This window comes from Ranitomeya variabilis, chromosome 1 (assembly GCF_051348905.1).
Source record: "Ranitomeya variabilis isolate aRanVar5 chromosome 1, aRanVar5.hap1, whole genome shotgun sequence".
NCBI classification, from domain to species: Eukaryota; Metazoa; Chordata; class Amphibia; order Anura; family Dendrobatidae; genus Ranitomeya; species Ranitomeya variabilis.
The window spans coordinates 837,090,807-837,112,993 of NC_135232.1; the positions used below are offsets into that span (position 1 = coordinate 837,090,807).

The following is a 22,187-nucleotide window of genomic DNA, read 5'->3' on the forward strand; positions in this document are numbered from 1 at the left end:
CAGCAGAGGTGCGGCCGGGGGCGGGGCTTCACGGAGGAAGTCCGCAGCCTGCCGCACATCAGGGAAACGCTAATGTGAAAGTAGCCTTACACTGGCAAATAACGATGTAATGAGAGTTTCTAGAAACACTCATTCCTGACCATCGGGATGTCTTATTAGGTCAAACACCTGACAAACGCTTGCTCATTGGGTGAAATTAAGCAATCTTAAAAATTATTGATGTTGGCAGCACATTGCCTGTGCGCATAGAATTTTGGTCAGCAGGTTTAAACAGGCCATGAAACAATTGTCAATTAGTTTGAATGTAGCCAAATCGACCATTTAAAAAGGACCATTCACTAAGTTTTTCATGCCAAATTGGACAAAGGATGCTGATCAATCATAGGCAGGCAGTCAACAACACAATGGAGAAAGAAGAACACACTCCCACAATAGTTTAGAGCTTGGCTTCTCAGTGTGTGAGATGTAAGGCTATAGCCCTGATCTCCTGGTCTAACCTCCATCATTAGAAACTGCAGGCCGTCATATGTCTCAAACAGGAGTAGCATGATCAGCTTTCACAGCGATGATTACAAATCACTTTGAGAAGAACCGGCTTAAGTGTGATTCCTGACACCTTTGAACTCTCAGCTCAGGATAGGCCATGTGGGTGAGGGGGGTGTGGAGGAAGACTATGAAGGCAGTGAAATTCAAGCTGGAGAGCTGATGAAAGGGTTTGCAATGTGACACTGCTGAACTCAGCTGTGCTGCCCACATGGACAGCTGGGACCTAGTCTGAAAGGTATTACTCATCTGTGCTCTACTCCCAACACTTTCTACTTATGCAGGAGGTTAGACCAGAAGATCAGGGCTTTATCAGGATCTCTCATACACTGAGAAACCTGGTCTAAGCCAAGATGGTGCACAATATTTTTTCTCTATGGTGTTGCTGCTTGCTTGTGATTGGTCAGCAAAATAGAGGGTGAAGAAGTACATACCCTCTGACACCACCCACTTGGACTTAATGAGTTAACGTATTTGGCACATAAAGGTTGTTTGGTAATGTCTGTACAACGGAGGCGCAAAATTAAAAGAAAAATAAAAAATGTTTTATTCAGTTCTGCAGCCACAATTACATCACGTGTCCAGTTAAACATGAAAATATTTGGTGAAAGATACTCCAAATTCCGCTGTTGACAAGCTTAAACCCAGCATAAAAGTAACTGTATTAGATAACATACTTTTTTTTTTTCTATCCACATAATTCTTGCTAGCACTTGTAGCAACTGACATGCTAGAATGTTTATCCTTAGAGGTCAGAACAGATCTACATTACAATGCGTTTTCCCAGGACTAAATGGTCCAACTAGCGTAGTACAAAGCACATGGAGTTCTTGTCCTCCCTAGTGCCATTATAGACCTATACAACCCAAAAGTATTCCTCTTATATTATACGCAGTCACCTTGAAGTATCATTGGGTACACAACACTTGGAAAATCAATTGTGCCATCTATCATGATACTGCAATCACTTCAGAAAAACACAAGTGACGATCCCGTCATGGCCACAGCTCTATAATGAATGATTGATAATAAACAGTGTAAGAACAAGGGTCTCTGCAATCTAAAATAGCGAAATTCTAGGACTACTTGAAGTAGATTTGTTACCTGGGTTCATTAAATTAATATGGCTACCTAAAAGCTCTTGAAAAAGTGACCACAATTGCCATTGTTTTTAATGCTATTAAAAATGTACATGCGGAAGGCAGTTACATGTATGTGAAGCTGAGTCACTACTCACAGACAAGCCATGAGACAAGGTAGTCAGGAGGGCTAGTAGTACAGAGGGGCAATACAAAAGTATGGTCACATAACAGTCCAGGGTCCAAATGCCAGGAGGGCACAACAAGATAAAGGGATAAGACAAACGGATAGTCAGAGGCCAAGACCGGGGTCAGGTAACAGACGTCAGGGAGTGTCAAGAGCAAAAAGGGATAACACACACACACACACACACACGTAGACACAACAAATCCTAGGTCCAGCAACAAGATCAGGGAATCAGACACACAGAAAAGAACACACCTCACAGAACAAAGCTACAGCTGACAGATACAAAAGGCAGACAGACAGCTAAATAGCATGGAATAATTCTGAACAAGACACTTGTAGGAAGCTCAACATGTCCCGGCCCTAACTGAGCGACTGGACTGTCAGTCACCACACCCCTGCCCCAGATTGGACTGCTGAGCTCCAACTCACCCACACAGATGAGGAATCGCAACAATATCTAAAACAAAATAGTACATTTATACAGGATACAGCACAAAAAAACAGGACACCTTTTTCCTTGTGTGCATGGTACAAATAATGTTCATTTGGGCCTCATTCATCATACCATACCATAGCAACCAATCAGATCTCAGCTGTCATACTACAAGAGCAGTTTAAGGCCCCTTTCACACATCAGTTTTTTGCTATCAGTCGCAATCCGTCAAATTTGGAAAAAAAACGAATCCGGCTACTGATGTCGCCAGATCTGTTTTTTCCTCATAGACTTGTATTAGTGCCAGATGGCCTCACGTTTCATCCGTCGTTCGCCGGATCCGTTGGAAATTGTTTGTCCGGCGACAATGAACAAAGTAACCTTTTTTGAGTCCGTCCACATCCGACGTTTGCTCGAATGGAAGCCTATGGGCACTGGATCCGTCAAATGATGGATTCCGGCAATGGATTCAGTTTTTTCAACCAAACATGCTCCAATCCAATTAGCCAGATCCGCTAGTCGGATCCGTAGAAAAAACGAATCCGTCGCATCAGTTTTTCACAATCGAGCCAACGGATTGTGACTGACGGCAAAATACTGATGTGGGAAAGGGGCCTAAGAAATGAGTGTGTCTTATTGCATCCTTCCTTGCTGGTTGATTGGTATCTGTGTGACGGGCGTGGTGTCGTGTGTGGAAGCCTATAGTACACAGTCATTCACAACAGCGGTTTGGCTAGTCAGTTTCCTACGCTTGGATAAGGGGACCTGGCACTGTAGGCAGTAAAGTCAGGCAGCAGAGATGGCGCAAATTTATTTGCACGCTCTGTTCCATCGGCAACAACAGTGGTTGTGGTGGCTGCATGGGAGTCGAATTACTGCCCTCTTACCTGCTGGACTGTCATTACACCACAATGACTTTGCATTAGGCAGGCTAATTAAAAGAAGAGCAGTGGCTGCCGGCAAGTAAGAGTCAGTACTCCAGCTTACAGGCAGCGGTCATAGTCACTCACGGCTGATGGAATGGGATGTAGGAATCAATTCGCAGCAGTTCTACCTGGCAGCAATTAAACTGCTTGTACAAAAAAAATAGGAAATGTATATTTAGAGGGAACCTGTCACATCAGAAAACGTTCCAAAGCTGCCCGGCCACTGCACTGAAAACTCGGCTACCAGGAGAACATGCTTTCAGTCAGAGGCACGGCTTCAGTCATGGTGCAATACAGAGTGAGCGGCAGCTGTAACCACATCCCGGCACTGACAAACATTTGGCATAGCCAACTGTCAGTCAGTGCCAGGGTGCAGTTACAGCTGTCGCTTACTAAGTTGTTATGAACTGGTGGTTTAGGAGCAACATGGACGTGCTCTGGAGGAGGTGGTACCTGTACTGACCGCAGTTCCTGAGCTTAACACAACACTAGAAGTAGCCGTGGGATGTTCCTGTCACTCCCTAGACACCTCGTCACAGCCGGAGGACTAACTACCCCTAAAGATAGAAACAGGAAAGCTATCTTGCCTCAGAGAAAATTCCCAAAGGACAGACAGCCCCCCACAAATATTGACTGTGAGTGGAGAGGGAAATGACATACACAGAATGAAACTAGGATGCAGCAAAGGAGGCCACTCTAGCTAGATAGATAGAACAGGACAGAATACTGTGCGGTCAGTATTAAAAACTAGAAAAATCTACCACAGAGTTTACAAAAATCTCCACACCTGACTAAAGGTGCGGAGGGTAAATCTACTTCCCAGAGCTTCCAGCTTAACTGAATAAATCCATACTGACAAGCTGGACTAGAAAAAACAAAGAATGTGCTGAACGATTAAGTCCACAACAAGTAGAAAGCAAAAGAACAAAGCAAGGACTTATCTTAGCTGAACTGGTCAGAATATCAGGGAAATCCAAGAGAGATGTGAATCCAAGCAGGAACCATTGACAACTGGCACTGGCTGAAGGATGGAGCCAGGATAAATAGCCGAGCCAGAATAGACGATCAGTGGAAGCAGCTGCTGACTGCTAAATCCAAGGAGCAGCAGTTCCACTTAAATCCACTGGAGGGAGCCCAAGAGCAGAACTCACAAAAGTGCCACTTACAACCACCGGAGGGAGCCCAAGAGCGGAATTCACAACACTAAGTACTGAGTGGTGCCTGAGGCCGTGCCTCTATGACTGAAAGCCCGAGGCTGCCAGGAATAACGTTCATGTGCCCCATGCAGCCGAGCTTTCAGTGTAGTGGCCAGGCAGCTTTGAAACGCTATTAACCTGCATATTAACCACATATCTGCAGGTTAATAGCATTTTGTGGGGTGACCAATTCCTTTTAAAGGGAACCTGTCACTAGAAATAAACCTATTAACCTGCAGGTATGCGGTTAATAGCGACATCAAGCTGTCCGGCGCGTGTATGCAGAGGGGAGAAAATTAACTTTATTCTCCCAGCCAGCATTAGATTTCAGTTATGGATGCGGGGGCGGTGCTGGTTCAGTCTCTGCTAAGAGAATACATAGCGGCGGCTAATTTTCTCACATTTGGTTAGGTTCCCAGCAAAGTGGATCACCTTGTCATGGTTGCTGCGAATACTATTTATTATTTATGAATTGGTCAATTTAGAGTCTTCTCTTTCACTCTGTTGATGTCATGCTGATTGACAGCAGGCTTTCCGCTGCCTAACTGTGGGAAGCTGGCGGTCAATCAGCATGACACCTGTAATGACATCAAGTCGACAGAGCAGCCCGAGAGGGGAAGAGCTGCTCTGCTGAAGTGAGGTCAAATGAAGCCAGAAAATTGCCACCTTGCCTGAACACATCATCGCAGGGCAGAGCAGGCAGTTAGCAACTACCCGTTGGTAAGTTGTTAGCCCCATAGTAAAATATTCCATTGCTTCAGGTAACCGAACCAGACAGAACCCTTAAAATGGGGTTGTGTGTTAGTCTTTAGACTTAAAAATTCTGCATGACGCGCTTTTACCTCTGCTCTAAAAGTGGATACACCCTGATGGAACCCATAATAAAGTAGGCCCCTCTTCTTCCTGTTGCAATTATGCAACAGATGAAGTTTGGAAAATAATTCTGTTTATTTGATCCTTGAGATGTAGCAGATAAATGCAAGTGTGAATTTCGCCTTATACTGTAATTGGCCAATTTTATGCAAGTAAAACTGTAATCCATCGAGTCACTTGGGACAGATGGGTTAATAGGGATATGGCCTTACAGCTACAAATTTTTAATTGGGGTTTTCAGGCAATGCATGGTTAGCGTTCAGTCAGTCTCAGATTAATAAGGCCTGCAGCTAAAGCATCAATCTACAGGGAAAAGCGTTCAATAGAACTTATCTAGGTTTTCTCACAACCACCTTTGCAATAGTTAATTTGAGTGTAAAAAAAAAAAAAAAAATTAAGCTCAATCTCTATATATTTGCATACATTTCCCCACGGTAGGTTATTTGCCTTGCACAGCCCCAAAACACACCTCAAGCAGTTCAGCATCTACTGTCCTCTAATAGAATCAGTCACCAGGTTTTTTCTACCCCATATGAGAACAGCATGATGTCAGGGCTGAGACCTGGAATCCAGCGATGTGTCATTTATTGGGCTGCTTGCTGTCATTTTGGTAAAAATCACTGCTATCTGCTGCACATCTAGCAGTTCTCTGAATGCTGAGCTCTGTATAACCCCACCCCTGATTGTACTATACATATGGAGAAAGCTGCCAATCAGTGGTAGGGGCGGAGTTATACTAAGCTCATGAATACCCTTGACTACCTGGCAGACTGACACCTTGTGATAATCTCTTGCTGATAATATCTTGCTGATAACTTTAGCTAAGTCATCATGTAGCCGCAGTCTAGCACATATAACAGGTATAGATTGAAGACTGGAAAAATTGGATTGTGGAAAAATATATATTATATACATACACACTGTACATGCAACTTGAGCATCAAAGGTCATTTCTGCAAAAGAAGCAGAAAATTCGTCTGAGGGGCAAAAGGGGTAAAATGTGACCTGGCCAACAGCTGCATTGGATTGGCGGGTTTGTGCCATGTTTACAATGGACTTTCAAATAATGGAGCTCCATGGTAATGTAGGATGATAACATATTGCATTTCTTTGTAGAATGACTAACAAGCTTTTTGGGATTAGCTTCTGTGAAGCCTGATGATAAAAATAGGACAATATTCCAGATTCTCGCAGAACATCAAAGGCTACGTCGCTCATACCCTCCAAAAACTAATTCTCTACAGCAGCCCCACCTATGTAGCTCCAGTAGGCACAGGTGTGCAGCAGACCATCCATCTGTTCTCTATGGCCAGGTGGATAATCTGGTTTCTACTACTTGGCCGAGATTGAGGTTTCCAAAACTTGCACTCAGCTGCTAATCCATTGTAATGAATGGCGGTAGAGAAGGACGGTCAGTTATCGACAATGGGAAAAATTCTGCAACGTGAATCGAGTTAGACAATAGACGTTCACAGGCCGTGAATATCTTATGAGAAAGTGACCGAGAATAACATTCAAAAGCACGTGTGGATTATGGGGGTCATTTCTCTTATCCATGCAGTATGTGCCAGATTCAGAATTGTATTGGTTGAGAAATATGGAAATCCAATTTACAAATCTGCACCACTATCTACTATACGTAAAGCGTACAAGTCAACCTTTCCCTACATGAGCCAAAGACATAAGATTTAAAGAGAAATTCCCCTCTGATAAAGTGTGGACTATTTCTCAGCTATGCCATCACTTAGGATACTAGGGAGGAGGTCTCTCGGCCGACCTGCAGCCGCAGTGTGGACTCCTCTTGTAATTTTTACCTACAGAGAAGGCCTTGCGGACAGTCAGCTGTGCAGGGAAGTGCAGCCGACCCTATTATTATGGTTGAGGTTATCCTGAAAAAAATGACAACGCTATCTTGGAGGAGGAAATTATTTTTTCTTTAACTGAAAATAAAGATTAAACAGCAACCAAAAGACGGATTTCATCAACCCAGGTATCATCAGTATAAGGCCGGGGTCACACTTGCGTGTACAGGGCAAGTCTCTTGTATCAATACCCGGCACTGCCGCCCCGCTGGCACTCGAGAGCGGAGTGTGTGGCTGCATTTATTTCTATGCGGCTGAACGCTCCGGTCCGAACCGGCCGGGTATTGATGCGCGAGTTTCTTGCACTGCACACGCAAGTGTGACACCGGCCTAAGGGTGCCAACCTGACACTGTCCGTAGGTTACTCAGAACAATCCTGCTGACAGGTTCCCTTTAAGCTCTTGTTACATAGTAGTCAGTCCATCATTTAAAGCAAGTCTGATTAACCCCATGAAAAGCTTAGCTATTTTAGCAGGATTTTCCTGACATTCTTCGTTGCATTCTACAGCAAAAGGCTAAGTCTGCAAACAGCTTACAACACAACAAAGGGATCTCAATGCTGAAAGTTATCAGTCAGGAGAAGGGTACAAAAGAAAAAAAAGTCCAAAGCTTTACACATACTGTTGAAAACAGTCATCAAGAAATAGCTTAACACAACAGTGACATTACCTAGAAATTAATATCCCTCAAAAACTATGAGTACTGGTTGTGTACTGTATGTGATAATCTCCAGGAATCCTTAATAAGTCTGTCCTGTGGTGTAGGATGGAAAGACAGGATCCTTTACTTTTAAAATATAAAACCTTGGCTATGTTTTCCCAAAACCTACATCATGTCTGCCAAAAGCAAGTGGGAAAATGTTCCAATTTTGGTCTCATCAGACCATGGCACATTTTGGCCATAAACACCGCCCATTCACCAAAAGAACACCATGCCTACAGTGAAGCATGGTGTAGGTTTAAAGAATTGCGTTTTGGGGCTGTTTTTCTGGCAAGGGCTTTAGTCAAGGTACAGGAATTATGAAGAGTCACAAATATATAAGTTAATTGTGCATCAAAATCTTCAAGCTTCTGCTTAAAAAGCTGAAGATGGAGGAATGTTACCTTTCAGTACGACAAGTCAACAAAAGAATGGCTTCGCCAGAAGAAGATTGAAGTATTGGAAAAGTTCAGCTAGGGCCAAGAACTGAATCCAACTGAAAAATCTATGTGTTGACCTGAAAAGGGCGCTGTACACAGGAGATGCCCTTCCAATCTGACAGATTTAGAGCGCTATTACAACGAAGAGTGGTCAGAGATTGACAATTCTAGATGGGCCACACTGACAGAATCTTGACCAAACCTGGATAGCCCCTTTAACTTATTTTTATAACTATACTGTAGCAGTATGTATGTGGTATAATGGCGAGGATCCTAATCAGACAGACTGCTGTTAAAGGGTTATGCTGTAAATCAATAGCCATTGTAGGACAGGATAGAACACTAAATCCATAGCACTGGTCCACGTTTTATTATAGAGATTTGTAGTCCAGTTATAAAGCTAAGGCACTGATGAGAAATTGTGCACATCAAAATACGTATCACAATAGGAAAAACCTCTCCCGAGGAAAGTACTTTCTATTGGGAACACAATGCACTGTGTATGTATGTAACGAAAGACAGGTTTATACAGGAGGTCATTTTCTGATGACATATCCCCTTAATAAAGATTTCAATATGCAGAATGCAGTATATACCGTATAAAACATGAAATTGACCCTTGAGGATACACCATTTACTAAACCACTGCATGACGTTCACTTCTTACAAGAAGAAAAATGAAAGGAGTGTGAATGTTTGTTCTCATGTGTGGTACACAACATTACCCTAGAGGCCATGCGACCAGATATTTACCGTAAGCCTTCCTTGTAAAACTCTTCCGCTGCAACTTCATTCCATAGGGACTTGCTAGGAAATCTGACCCCAACATTTAAGACAAGCTCATTCATTCCCCAACTTGTCATAAGACTTGTATAAAGTAAGTCTATACAGCAAACTTTAGAATTTCAGAAAATTTTTATTGATGCTCATGGAAGTACATCATGACTGGACCACGAACAATGTAAAGATGGCTTCTAAGGGTTACTCACCTGTCCTGACTCAGTATGTATAGGGCTAGTTTCCTTTGTGACTACCAGGATACTGTGACCACCAGACAACCACCTCCGAATTCACCATCTAAGGCCATTTAAGGCCATCTCAGAGCCATGTGCCGAGTATTCGGGAAGCATAGAATTCGGTTACCAGGTGTACCTTTAGGAGTTTGGCTCACCATCCACTTCACTCAGCTAGCTAATAAGCTCTTCAGTGAGCTTCAGCTTTTTTTATCACCATCTGCAATTAATTCCGAGCTCAGACCTGCTGTTAACCATTCATCTGCTGTAAGCAGTAATAAACTATTCTCTGCCAATACTGCTGCTATGCAGACAATAGTGTGTAATCTTTACTGCAAGCAAGTATCCGCTGGAGCTGTGCATCACTGCTGTCTGGTGGTTAATCAACCTTCTGCTGATTGCATACTTCTCTGCCTTTAACCATCTGTCTCCTGTAGACTATTGATCTACTAGATTAAGTCCACATTCCTGGCTCCAAAACTTACAGCGTTTCCTGCTCCGCTTGTCTGCCTGAAGTTTTACATGCCATATTGTCCTATTCCTCACTAGGACATGTGCCATCCCGCTCCGCTATTCCATCGTCTTTGGTCCAGGTTTCTTATCCTGACCTACAGCTTAGAGAATCCACTTCTCCAGGTAAGCCCATAATACTGAGGTGCACCCAAAGTAGGCATACACAACATGTACAACAACAACTGAAACAATTTATCTGAGTGAAATCCAACAACAAATGATCTTCAAAGAACCGGTGGCGATGCCGATCTTCCATCATATCACTTACTGTGGATGTGATAACACGATTAGTGGGTCGGTTAGTCTGGGGAAAACTACACCCCCACAACTAGTCACCCATTAAAATTGCATATCTCAAGTCCAGTTATTAAACGGATTTTTAGGTATATGTAAAAATCAGTAAGCCACAAAAAAGGGTTAGTCTGCCGTCACACTAGCAGTATTTGGTCAGTATATTACATCAGTATTTCTAAGTCAGAACCAGCAGTGGGACAAATCAGAGTAAAAGAATAATAGAAACACGTCACCACTTCTGAATTTATCACCCACTCCTGGTTTTGGCTTAGGCCGGCCTCATACTCAGCGTATGTAAATACGGTCCGTTTTTTAACGGCCGTAATACGCAGAAAAGTCCCCAAAATAGTGATCCGTATGTCATCCGTAGGCAGGGTGTGGCAGCATATTTTGCGCATGGCATCCTCCGTATGTAATCCGTATGGCATCCGTGCTGCGAGATTTTCTCACAGGCTTGCAAAACTGACATCTAATGGATTTATGTGCTCAAATGTTCGGGAAAACATATATATATATATATCTCTATCATTGAGACACACATATATATATATATATTCTGTATTTATATTTAATTCAGCACGATATATGTGAAAAGCCGGTAATTCAATTGCCGGCTTTTCATTTCTCCTGCACAAACCCGACAGGATATGAGACATGGTTTACATACAGTAAACCATCTCATATCCCCTTTTTTTTGCATATTCCACACTACTAATGTTAGTAGTGTGTATGTGCAAAATTTGGGCGCTGTAGCTGCTAAAATAAAGGGTTAAATGGCGGAAAAAATTGGCGTGGGCTCCCGCGCAATTTTCTCCACCAGAGTGGTAAAGCCAGTGACTGAGGGCAGATATTAATAGCCAGGAGAGGGTCCATGGTTATTGGCCCCCCCTGGCTACAAACATCTGCCCCCAGCCACCCCAGAAAAGGCACATCTGGAATATGCGCCTATTCTGGCACTTGGCCACTCTCTTCCCACTCCCGCTGTCATCGCTGGATCGTTGTGTGTGACAGCGGGAGATCCAGCGACGAAACAAAGTTTCAAACGATCTGCTACGACGTACGATTCTCAGCAGGGTCCCTGATCGCTGCTGCGTGTCTGACACAGCGATATCGTATGGATATCGCTGGAACGTCACGGATCGTACCGTCGTAGCGATGAAAATGCCACTGTGTGACGGTACCCTAATAAGTGAGACATCGCTGGAATCTGTTTTTTTGCCAATACATTATGGTGATCAGATTACAATGTAAAAACCTGCTGACAGATTGCCTTTAAAGAGATGTTGGGGCATATTTAATCAAGCTTATTCTGTTAGTGAATTGAGGCAAATTTCAGTAATTCTGAGCTTCATGACTTACATCATATTAATTTTATATTTTTGATGCGTTTTACCAGTTTCCTGACTAAGGGGGCATGGCCTAATGTACAACACTGTGTGCCGCAAAATGGATCAAAATTGTGGCGCATGTTTCTACTACAAAGTACACCACCTAATGGCCGATATAAACTGAACATAAACAGTCATAAACTCGACAGCAAACAGCATGTATCAGTCTGATCGAGAAGTGAATATCAGGGCTGCCAACCCTTCCAGTTCTTAACCCCCTAATGTCCAGGTCTTCAGGTGCGTTCACATCAAGCTTTTACAGCAAAAACTCTCCAATATCCACCAGGAGCAGAAAAACACACAAGATTTGATTGGAGAGTTTCTGCTCCAAAAACTCAGGGCCGGTTCACACGAGCGTAACTTTTGGTCCAAGTGCTGTCTGGGAACGAACCAATGTTATTCAATAGGGCAATGCAATCGAACCATTTTTATTTTTTTTCACTGACTGAATCTGTGTGTGAAAAAAAACAAAAGGTAACTTCTTCCGTGTGTTGGAGGAGACTTACCCATTCTAGTCTATGGCGGTGCAAAAAATAAACTATATTTTTACGAACATATTGCAATCCTTTTAACATGCAAAACTGTAAGGCTATGTGCACACGTTCAGGATTTGTAGCGTTTTTTAGCGTTTTCCGCTGGAAAAAAAAAAAAGCTAAAAAACCACTTCCATAAGTATCCCCTCATTTTTAATGCATTCCGCATTTTTTGTGCACATGCTGCGTTTTTTCCCGCAGCGGAATCGCATTCCGGAAAAAAAACGCAGCATGTTCATTCTTTGTGCGGAATCGCGGGGATTCCGCACATCTAGGAATGCATTGATCCGCTTACTTTCCGCATGTGGCTATGCCCACCATGCAGGAAGTAAGCGGATCATGTGCGGTTGGTACCCAGGGTGGAGGAGAGGAGACTCTCCTAAAGGCCCTAGGAACCATAGAATTGTAAAAAAATAAAATAGATTGTGATATTCTCACCTTCCGATGGTCCCCGCAGCCTTCCCGCTCCTTGTGATGCTCCCGTTCCCAGTAATGTCTCACGGCAATGACCTGTGATGATGTAGCGGTCTCGTGTGAAGCTACGTCATCTGGGGTCATTGCAGCAAGGCATCACTGGGAACGGGAGCATCGCGAGGAGCGGGAACCGCCGGAAGGTGAGAATATCACAATGCATATATTTTTTTAAATTATTATTTTTAACATTATATCTTTTTACTATTGATGCTGCATAGGCAACATCAATAGTAAAAAGTTGGTCACACTTGTCAAACACTATGTATGACGAACCTGTCAGTTTTCCAAGCGATGCTACAGATCGCTTGGAAAACGCTAGCATTCTGCAAGCTAATTACGCTTGCAAAACGCTAGTGTTTAGCGGGAAAACGCATGCCAATTTCCCACGGCAGGGAGTTGCAGAATTGCCGTGGAAATTTCCGCAGCACTTCTGCAACGTGTGCACATAGCCTTAATGGTCTTTTAGAAAATGAATAGCTGCTGTGTAAAAACAGATTGTATACTGATGACAAGTGAAAAAAATAAAAAAGTCTGAATTTCCTCGATGAAACGGACAATTTTTTTACACTATGTTCAAAATTATTATGCAAATTACATTTTTATCAGATTTTCCTAAATGGTCAGTGCAAATGACAGTCAGTCTAATAAAAGTCATCACCCGTTAGATTATACATCGAATTTTATTGAAGAAACCTCCCAATGATAACAGTATAATCTCCAAAATGAATAAAAACTCTAAATGCACTGTTCCAAATTATTAGGCACAGTAGAATTTCTAAACATTTGATATGTTTTAAATAACTGAAAATGCTCATTTGTGGAATTTGCAGCATTAGGAGGTCACATTCACTGAACAAAAAAGCTATTTAACGCCAAAACATCCTAACAGGCCAAGTTACATGTTAACATAGGAACCCTTCTTTGACATCACCTTCACAATTCTTGCATCCATTGAACTTGTGAGTTTTTGGAGAGTGTCTGCTTGTATTTCTTTGCATGAAGTCGGAATAGCCCCCCAGAGCTGCTGTTTGGATATGAACTGCCTCCCACCCTCATAGATCTTTTGCTTGATGATACTCCAAAGGTTCTCTATAGGGTTGAGGTCAGGGGAAGATGGTGGCCACACCATGACTATCTCCTTTTATGCCCATAGCAGCCAATGACTCAGAGGTATTCTCTGCAGCATGAGATGGGGCATTGTCAGCATGAAGATGATTTTGCTCCTGAAGGCACATTTCTGCTTTTTAGACCATAGAAGAAAGTTGTCAGTCAGAAACTCTATATACTTTGCAGAGGTCATTTTCACACCTTCAGGAACCTTAAAGGGCCTTACCAGGTTTTTCCCATGATTCTGGCCCAAAACATGACTCCTCCACCTCCTCGCTGACGTTGCAGCCTTGTTGGGACATGGTGGCCATCCACCAACCATCCACTACTCCATCCATCTGGACCATCCAGGGTTGCTCAACACTTATCAGTAAACAAGACTGTTTGGAAATTAGTCTTCATGTATGTGTGGGCCCAATACAACCATTTCTGCTTGTGAACACTGTTTAAGGGTGGCGGAATAGTAGGTTTATGCACCACAGCAAGCCTTTGAAGGAGCATACACCTTGAGGTTCGAGGGACTCCAGAGGCACCAGCAGCTTCAAATATCTGTTTGCTGCTTTGTAATGGCTTTTTAGAAGCTGCTCTCTTAATCCGATGAACTTGCCTGGCAGAAATCTTCCTCATTATGCCTTTATCAGCACAAACACATTTGTGCTCAGATACAGCCACAAATCTCTTAACAGTACGATGATCACGCTTATGTTTTTGGAAAATTTCTAATGTTTTCATCCCTTCACCAAGGCATTGCACTATTTGATGCTTTTCAGCAGCAGAGAGATCCTTTTTCTTTCCCATGTTACTTGAAAACTGTGACCTGCTTAATAATGTGGAACATCATTTTTCAGTAGTTTTCCTTTAATGCTTCCTGTGCTGGCCGGCCCTTCTACTGTATGCGGTCACGTGGGGCCGCCGATTAGAGTCATGAATATGTGGCTCCACCTCCCATAGGGGTGGAGCCGCCTATTCATGACTGTAAATGAGCGGCCCCACGTGACCGCATACAGTAGAAGGGCCGGCCAGCACAGGAAGCATCGACAGCCAACGAGGGAAGCGGGTGAGTATTTTCAGAACAGCGGGGGGGCGCACAGGGGGTGGGAGGGCGGCGGACAGATAGATCTTTCTTTTAAACACTATTATTCATATCTTCTATGCAGCAAACGCTGCTGCACAGAAGATATGAATCGCGGCTTCAGCACGATGCAGTGTACCACACGCGTGGGTACCACACGCTCCGTGTGGTACCCACTCGGCACACGGGCGGCACACGTGTGCCGCACGTATGGCCTACGTGAGCTCACGGGCACATGGACACGGATAACTCCGGTACTGATTTTTTCCTGTACCGGAATTATCTGGACGTGTGGGACAGCCCTAAAGTGGTCCCCAAAGTGTGGAAAGTACATAAAATAACACGCGCCACTGAGCCCAATGAAAAAGCCGCTGAGCTCAATGTCACATACAGTAAACCTCAGCGAGTGGCTGCAGCGGCGAGGTGTGCTGCTGATGTGACGTCTCCACTCTAGTCACAATACCGGGACCGGAGCAGACGTGGGAAACCGGTGCTGGCCCCAAGGAGGGCGAGTACATGATGAGATAGTGATGTACTTTACACACACTATGGGGACTACTTTACTGAAAGTGGACATCACCTTTAATACTGTGCCATAAAGTTACAACTGTGCAGTCAATAAAAGCCCACAGCCATGCACCGCAAATATATAGTCCTGGATGGTTACGTGTTTACTTATCGTCTTAAGCCGGCTTCAGACATCCATATTTCAGGGTTTGCGCACAGACAGTGATGTATGGACCCAAACTGATAGCTTCATTGCAATATATAAAGCAGTTGAGTTCAGGGCAGGAGAGCCGCAGCAGGTCCGCACATCGCAGTCTCTGCTCAGACCACAAAAGATGGCTGAAAGAATCCTGCCTAAAGCGGAGCGCACACTGGATTTACACACTTAGGCTGCCGTCACACTAGCAGTATGTGGTCAGTATTTTACCTCAGTATTTGTAAGCCAAAACCAGGAGTGGAACAATTAGAGGAAAAGTATAAGGGCTCATTTCCACATGCGAGTCACACGTCCGTATCTCGCATGTGGAAATCAAGCTCTGGCGCCGGCACTCAGGAGCGGAGCGTGCGGCTCCATGTGTTCCTATGCGGCCGCACGCTCCGCTCCTGAGTGCCGGCTCCACAGCTTGGTTTCCACATGCGAGATACGGACGTGTGCCTCGCATGTGGAAATGAGCCCTAATAGAAACATATGCACCATTTCTGCATTTATAACCCACTCCTGGTTTTGGCTTACAAATACTGAGGTAAATACAGACCAAATACTGCTAGTGTGACGGCAGCCTTAGCCTATAGTATACACTGGGAGCTGTATCCGGAGTAGAATTTACAATAAACCTCCATTTACAAGATGGAGGCCAACAGTGGCTTCTTTTGGCCTATGCGATTTATTTACCTGTAAAAAAAAAAAAAAAAAAAAAAAGATTGTTCTTTCCTATACAGAGGGCTGTATACTTTCTATTTTACAGCAAAACTATTGCCAAAGCCAAATGTGACAGCTACTTCTGCGCTCACAATAACTACATCCCTGGTAAGAGTGCAATAATGTTGGAATTCACATTTTCTTGTTTCTCATTATACAACTCCTGGCAAAAATTATGGAATCACTGGCCTTGGAGGATGTTCATTCAGTTGTTTAATTTTGTAGAAAAAGAGCAGATCACAGACATGGCACAAAACTAAAGTCATTTCAAATGGCAACTTTCTGGCTTTAAGAAACACTAAAAGAAATCAAGAACAAAAAATGTGGTAGTCAGTAATGGTTGGTTAAAAAAAAGTAACCATTACTGACTACCACATTTTTGTTCTTGATTTCTTTTTGTGTTTCTTAAAGCCAGAAAGTTGCCATTTGAATGACTGTAGTTTTGTGCTATGTCTGTGATATGCTTTTTTTCTACAAAATTAAACAACTGAATGAACATCCTCCAAGGCCGGTGATTCCATAGTTTGTGCCAGGGGTTGTATGCATAGATACGACTGTACCTTACAATAATATCCGTCCTATGTAATGTCTCACAGACTGTTATTTTACATGAAACCTAAGATTACACAATGTCACTAGTGGCAGAAAGGGACAAATTGGCACAAACCACTAGAGTTTTCCTTCCTCTCCTTAGCGAATATCCTGGCACAAACATGTCAGTCTGCTCTGTAAGGCTACTTTCACACTAGCGTTGTGCACTGCACGTCCCTATGCGTCGTTCTGGAGAAAAAACGCATCCTGCAAAAGTGCTTGCAGGATGCGTTTTTTCTCCATAGACGTGTATTAGCGACGCAGTGCGACGCATTGCCACACGTCGCAACCGTCGTGCGACGGTTGCGTTGTGTCGGACCAAAAAAACGTTACATGTAACTTTTTTTGTGCGTCGTGAGCGTCTTTTCCAGCCGCGCATGCGCGGCCGGAACTCCACCCCCGCACATCACAATGGGGCAGCGGATGCGATGTAAAACTGCATCCGCTGCCCCCGTCGTGCGGCGCTTTCAACGCTAGCGTTGATGCGCTGCAACGTCGCATAGCGACGTGCAGTGCACGACGCTAGTGTGAAAGTAGCCTAAGGGAACACCATTACCTCCACCTTGAGGACAACTTGCAGCACTTGGCTGATGGGCCCCAAGCAGAAGGCTGGGCATAGAGCGATTCTCATATACATCCATCATGCCGTGTGGAGGTCTCGGATAGTTTCGTAGTTGGCCACATGATTTTTCCCTGCACATTTGTATTTCCTGTAAAAGTAACGGATCCAGCACAGTCTCGTGGTTTCTACATGTAATGGAAACCATGACGTATGTGTGAACAGAGGATTACACTTCCCTAAAAATATATATTATTAAATGCTCCATTACGGTGGACGCACACGAGACGAATATCAGCCGAACTCGTCAGCTAACGTGTAAGGGGTGTCCAAATCTCAAAGATCCCCCAATGGTAGAAGCAAAGAAGAGTTTGGCATAGATGAAATGTAACATGCCTGATCCTCCGGGGGTGGCTCTATTCCCCCTTGGCCCACTAAGAACACATGCAGGTTTGGCCGAGTTTAGCATACATGTGTATAGAGGAAGTGGGAGAAATGGCTGCCACCTGGCAGACCGGACAGTCTGTGCATTGCGAGTCTCTCTCAGACCTATTTGTACGGACGTCTGAAGGAGCCTTAAAGGGGTTGTCCGGCCATCGGTCACTGTGTGACTGCAGACTTGTGGATCCTCACATGACGTGCAGCGCTTTATCTCTGGTGCATGCATCAAGAGCAGCGGATGAGTGACCACAAGGATGTGATTTGCCTAGATGCGGTCACGTGCCAACTAGATGTGCGCGGCCTCACTGATGAAAGTGTATTGAGCAAAGCCAGCCAGTCTAGTGGCGATGTGGCCACAGTATGCAAATCACATACTTTGCAGATGACCAGCAGTCATAGGGTGGCAGTCATAGAGTGACTGTAGACTTGTACCCTTGGGTCGGACAACTCCTTCATCTGCTTTCGATGTTGTATATCCAATCTTAGAGTTCATACAAATGCTAGCGAGTTTTCTTATATGCAAAACAAAACTGGTCAGTTTTTTAGCACAGTTTCATCGGTTTTTCTCATGCAGAACAAAACTGATGGAGGTTTCTCAAGCGTCTAACAGTCAGTGACAACCAGACAGCACACAGATGGCATCAGAGTGCTGCCTTATTTTTTCATGGATCTATAGACTTGCGTCGGTGAGTTTGTTCTGTGACTCCTATCAATATTAGACATGTCAGAGTATTGCGGACAACTCGATCCATAGACATGTGAACAGCCCCCTAAACTACAACAGGTACAAGACCTATCCCTGATCATGAAGGACAGAAGAAGTACAAGAAACGTACATCTGAATGAGGTCTTCAGCAGGACGACCATGTTGAGAGGCAGATCTGTCAGACATGGACTCCAGGACACAGGATGGCAGAAAACAGCCGCGCCAAATAACGGATCTGCTGACAACGTGGACTTCTCACCCGATTCCTTAGCTGCATCAGTCCCATTACATATTGTAATTTGGGCCATTCCCTTATAGATTCCTAGTAGAATGTTATAAATCAGGGTCAGATGTGGCCAGAAGACCCTTCCGGCACAATGTCTGCAGAAGGCAGGCATCATATAGGCCTGACAGATCTCTACCATGTGGTCCTATGACAGATTGTATTAGATTGGGAAAAAAAGCCTAACGGACCTGGCAGGAACTCGCAGCATCACATGACCCATCCACTCCACACAATCAATACACCTCAGCAGATTTTACAGGAGGGAGAGCGGCCAAGACAATACCCTCTAATGACAGCTCGGTGGCATCCAGCCAGGCTTCTATGCAGACGGCAAATGGCTGCACATTACTAATGCATTACATATATAGCATATACTCTGACAGGTCCGAGGGGGTCTCCTCCCATCGTATGACCTACAGGCTGCAGCCTCCCCTTTAGAGCCCATTCTCAGGACTGCGCTCTACACTAGGTTGGCGCTATATTAATGCCCAGTAGTCAGTTACGTTCAGTCTGCTCATTATTGCTTACATTAAAAACAAGGAATAAAGAAATATGGAGAGATGAATAAATCCCACGACACGGATCAGGCAGAAGTTACAAAAGAATAAATAGAGAACAAGGCACAATCTCTCCGCGCCATGACATTCCTCCATATCCATGGGGCCACATACCAATGATGCCATCCGGCAATGTAATAGGGTTCCCGCTGCCAGTCTATGCTAGGTGGGCGATTCGTTGTGCTCAGATCAGAAGACTGAGACCAGCTAGAGCCAACTGCATTGTTCATCCTGAGCTCTCTGGTACACAAGTGGAGCCCAGCACTGTACAGACATGAGTGTGTGCCCGCTTCCCCACCCCATCCGTGCTGTAATAACTGGCACCATTGGGTGGTCATTTCTGTACATCCAGACAGATCAGATGTGATGGGGAAATGCTCTGCATCAAACCCTCTTATTAGTGACAATGCTGGGTCATCGGAGTAGTGGGCACGTTATACTCAGCAGTGGGGCGATGCCACCCAGTATAGATGTAATAACCCCTTATGTGCCAGGACTAACCCATGGCTCATGCACAAAGCACACAAGCAGCTCCCAGCTCTGCAGAGGCCACAAGATGCAGTCATCACCAGCCAGTGCCAGGCCTAGGGCTCCAGGGATGGCAGCCCTCATCATGGCACGTCCACTCACCTGGGTGCAGGCTGGCACAGGATGGAGCCGCCGATGGTATCCCTCCTCCTCTAGTGCAGTGCCCCGGCTGCTGCCCCTGGCAGGCTCATGCCACCGAGTCCTTCCTAGGTAAATCCACGGGTGCCGGGTCCAATATAGTGATCCGAAGAAAACAATGCGATCATCCAAGTGTCAAGGTGAGGAGAGCAAGGAATGGGGTGTGAGGCTGCCGGGATCCCGTGTGTGCCCGCGGATCAGTGCCAGCCTCCTGCCCTAGTCCCTTCCATCAGTGCTGCCCGGCCAGTGTGCCTATCCCGGAAAGTCCGGAGTTGTTGCTATTGCCAGCAGCTGCTGGTGGCCATTTTTAATCTTTATTCCTCCTCCCTCTTCCTGACTCAGTCGGAGATCTTCCCTCTCCCTCCGTCCGTCCCTCTCCCTCCGTCTGTCCCTCCCTTCCCCCTCCGCTGTGATGACACTGCCTGGCAGAGGAGGATGGATGGTCACTTCCCTCTCGGCTTTGTTGCATTGTCAGGGCACAATGGCTGCTGGAATGCCACAGTCTGGACTGTACTCCATGGTAATATGATGTGCCCCCCCAAACATCCCCCATCCTGGAATGTGCCATGGTGTAATGCTCACTAAAGTTGGAGGAATTTCTGGGTGACAACCAATATCACCCTGTGCCCATCTAATTTAGGAGCCTCGTCGCAGAATCTGTTTTATGTCGCAGCGTGCCACTCTATTTTTCCTGATATAGTCTCAATATCCCCCCAATATAAATTATTAGGGGCCGTCGGACTCTCTTTCCTGGCATTCTGAACAGAAGGTCAACTTGGACAGTGTAAACATCTAAATTGTGACCCCAGTTAATAATAGTAGCCAAATGTGTCACGCCATGCCCCAGGGGTCCCCAACAGTCACTACTGACAGAGTAGAGTACTTCTGGTCCCCCAAGCGTCTTTGCTATTCCAATTGCTCTATGAACAGAGGACACCCCCTGTCTCAGTAGATGCCATGTTCCAGTGTTCACTTTGACATCTCAGACTGAGTTCGCATTACGTTTTTGCCAGACGCCAGTGACTCCGTCAAGGTTTCCATCTGAAACAGAAAAACGGGATTCGGGTGTATCCACCGACAGGGCCATTGACTTTAATGAAGCAGATGGAGTCACTTTTTGCTCCGTCGGGCCTAAATTTCAGCTAATGTGTGCACAAAAGCACAGTCAACCACATTACTTGGACTTTGTTGGAAATGAGGTTAGATGGGGCACAAAGTGACCGTCTGCTCCATTAAAGTCAAAGTTCCTGTTGGTGGATCCTTTCAGACGGAAGCACATACACTGACACTAGTCTGAGGGATCTAACTAAGCTCAGCAGTTACCAAACCATGTTAGCTCCATGCAAATACAGTCTTCTGGCCCTATTTACATGGCATTTCTGAAGTTTGGTGGTTCTGTCTGAATCCCCCTCAAATCAGGATTCAGGCGCAACCTTAATTGGGCCATATAATGCAATGACACGATGCAATGTGGCTTGTTTTTTTCTGATCCTTCTAATCACGTTTACTACTTCACTATTCACTTATCATGTCTGTTCACTGCACTAAGCAGCCTACCAGCGCGATGATACATACTGTAGCTCCCCTCAAGAACCTGTCTGGCGTCAATGTTACATACACCTCCTGCAAAAAGCCAGGAGGCTCGGCACTTTCCGTCATCAAACAGTGGACACATGAGAGTGCGTCCCGATTGCCATGTAGTTTTATGGGCTTATGCTCTATATAGAAGATAAAATCCTGAAGTGCTAGGAACCACCCGGTCACTCAGGCATTGTACCCTTGTCCTCCCGCATCCAGCTCAGCGTGGCATGGTCTGACACTAACCTGAACTTCCTGCCTAATAGGTAGTATCTTAAAGTGACCAATGTCCACTTGATGACCAAACATTCCTTCTCCACAATGGACTAGTTTTTCTCACAGGGAGACAGTTTACGACTCATTTACATTATCGTGTGTTCGTGTGTATCATGCACTTACTGAGATAAGATGACACCTAATCAAACATCTGATGTGTCCGTCTGGACCACAAACTTTTTGGAGAAGTCCACCAACACTGGCTGTTTACTGGTTTCTGTTCCTGGAATGCTGTCTTACCTTCTGGAGACCACTTGGTCTTAGCCGACATCGTACCCTTATGGAGGTCTGTCTGAGATGCCATCATGAAAACATTAGGGGTTAACTGACGGTAGTAACCCACAATGCCCAGAAACACTCTGACCTGTTTTTTTGAGAGGATGTTGCCAATTCTGGGTTGCATGAACCTTATTCACTTGGGGTTTGATCTCTCCCCTGACTTCAACACAGCCCAAGTATTTGTCTT

The 22,187-nt window shown here is 44.8% G+C and overlaps 1 protein-coding gene across 8 annotated transcripts in view; it reads right to left on the bottom strand.

The window, feature by feature from the left end:
* Positions 1–20,237, bottom strand: part of WDFY3 (WD repeat and FYVE domain containing 3) — a 339,686-nt gene extending 319,449 nt beyond the window's left edge. For 5 of the 8 annotated variants that reach the window (XM_077275801.1, XM_077275800.1, XM_077275807.1 and 2 more), the window contains exon 1: positions 19,832–20,237. The gene's annotated coding sequence lies outside the window, so the exon portion shown is untranslated. The remainder of the gene's footprint in view (positions 1–19,831) is intronic. The other 3 variants (XM_077275802.1, XM_077275804.1, XM_077275805.1) reach the window with 1 other exon arrangement.
* Between the last annotated feature and the right edge of the window lie 1,950 nt (positions 20,238–22,187).